This window comes from Scomber japonicus, chromosome 12 (genome assembly GCF_027409825.1).
Source record: "Scomber japonicus isolate fScoJap1 chromosome 12, fScoJap1.pri, whole genome shotgun sequence".
Lineage (NCBI taxonomy): Eukaryota > Metazoa > Chordata > Actinopteri > Scombriformes > Scombridae > Scomber > Scomber japonicus.
The window spans coordinates 2,025,001-2,027,500 of NC_070589.1; positions in this window are offsets into that span (position 1 = coordinate 2,025,001).

Genomic DNA, 2,500 nt, shown 5'->3' on the forward strand with positions numbered 1-2,500 from the left:
GCACTTTCCTGCTTTGACCATCACAGCATTTAAAGGGACGCGCACACAGTTTGTCGTTGCATTCAATTCATAACCAGTCGTTGTCTGGGGGCCCCCGACCAGCTCGGGGCCCAAGGCAATTGCTTGGTTTGCCTGTCCTGTTGCGACGGGCCTGCGTTGAACTCTGATGTTGATTCAACATCATTTTTGCACCCTCAATTAATATTGAAATGTTGATTTTCTAACTGAAGATCAACAGAATTTCAATGGTATTTCAACTAACACAAATGTTGAAACAATGTTGAAATTTCAACCTAACTATAGATCAACCTGCTTTCAATGATATTTCAATATTAAATATAATAATATTAAACTATAATAATTACTAAATATGCCTTTATAAAAATAGGCTAATAATACAAATCCTGCTTTATCTACAGTCAGGGTGTTATGGACATAGGCCTAAATATGATGGGCCTTATTAAACAGGTTTTTCTCTAATAGCAAATGACAATCCACACATTTTTTTTTAAACAGTCATTTATTTAATCAATAAATTTCACAGCTTCTAAGGGCGTCCAATCCCTCCTGACTGGTCTGGGGTGTAATGCAGCCTCTTCTGATCTGCCTGAGAAAAGGTTAATTCGTTTGCAGTCCCCATTTGTAGTGTCAGGGCATCTAAAACAGAAAACACAAGCAAAACACAAACTGTCAGTTAAATAGCTGTTACTGTACATGTCATTGTGCAAGTGGTGTGCAGATTCAGATATTAAAAAGAAACAAAAATAAGGCATGAAGTACTTTAAAGACTTGCTTACTTGATAAATGATGTGGATCAATGATCTGTAAAAAGGACAAAAAAGGTTAAGTAAACAGCAATTTAACATTAACAACCAACCACAGTCCTGATAACTCTACAGCAAGTGTTTTTGTAACCATGGAAACACACAGCGTGTACGTGAATCTGCTGTTACTGTGCATGTATTGTGACTTTATCTTTAACTTATAATATTCAATAAGTTATAGTAATCATTATGCCGATTGTATCCAAGCACCATCCATAGCTGTCATGTCGCTAGCGTAAATGCTAACTTCAGAAGAAAAGTGAACTTATCTTTTCTAATATCTCTGTAATTAACAAAATGGCTGCAAATTGGTCATATTGCTTTTAAATTGAGCGATAATATGGACTGTATGTATCCTCGATCGCTGATCCTAGATAACATTGTCCTCATACAGTTAAAAAGATAAGCTATCTTAGCGAGCTATGCTAATGCTAACGCTATGTATAAACTTCATCGATAATTTCACATCCTGTTTATTTAAAGCTAACATTTCCACGAAATAAACCGGTAGGCCTACATAAATGCTTGCTTTATAACTTCTGAGTGTTTATGAAGCGCTTGAATGAACTTGCTGTGGTGCTGCGAGATTGTGTGTATTAGTATATTATACTTATAAATTATAACTTATAAATTAATGGTAATGGTAAGCATACAGCATACGAATGACTGCATATAATGCTGCACTACCGTTTGGAGATCGGTCGACATTTCAGTGAATAATTCTATTTTTAGACTGTGGAGTACCTCTTACCTCCGTAGACATACATGTAGTACTGTCTCTGCTAACCCCGTACCAAGATGGCGGCGCTTTAGGCACGCCTCTCCACAGTCAATGCGGCGTCTACGTATATATGTCTATGCTCCTGCATGCCTCAGCATGCCTCGGCTGAAAGGTGGGGGAGGGGGAGATCAGCCTGCTCTGTGACTGTGTGAGGAGCATAGACTGTGGTGAGGACCCGCAGCAGCAGAGCAGGTGCGGGGGGAGGAGCCCCTCCCCTTGATGGGCCATTAATTAAGGCTGAGGTGAAGGCAGAAAGGACACCACAGTATTCTGCTCTTCTCTGCTCTGACTCTCAGCCATACAGCCTACACTGTTTAAAATAAGACCACATTTACATTTATCTCTGCACTTAACTATAAAATTAAAAAATGTCAACATTAAAATACGAATGTTAACATAAAAATAAAAAAGTTAACATTAAAATAAGAATATTATTAAAGTAAGACTTAACTATGTAACACCCAGTTTTCACTATATGTAAATCAGTAGGACGTTTTACAAAAGGAAAAGTAGTAATATTACACTGTATATAAATACTCAGTTAAGTATTAGTGCTGAACATACTTTAAGTACCAAAACTATTCATGATGCAAAATATCCAATTTCAGAATAATTATATGATTATATTATAATTATTATGGATCAATGTGTAATGTTGCAGCTGGTAAAGGCAGAGCTTTTAATGACTATAGAGCTGGGCTGAATTTCCCTCTGGGTATATTGACCTATAATAGTACATAAACATTTATTCACTGATTATAGTGAAAATACTATATTTCCTCGTAAATTGCAATGGACTAGAAGAATAAAATAGCAGAATGTTCACTGGCCTTGTCTCTTTATTAATTGTGTTTTACGTTTCACCCACCTTACTGGAACTTGGAGATTTTGTCTA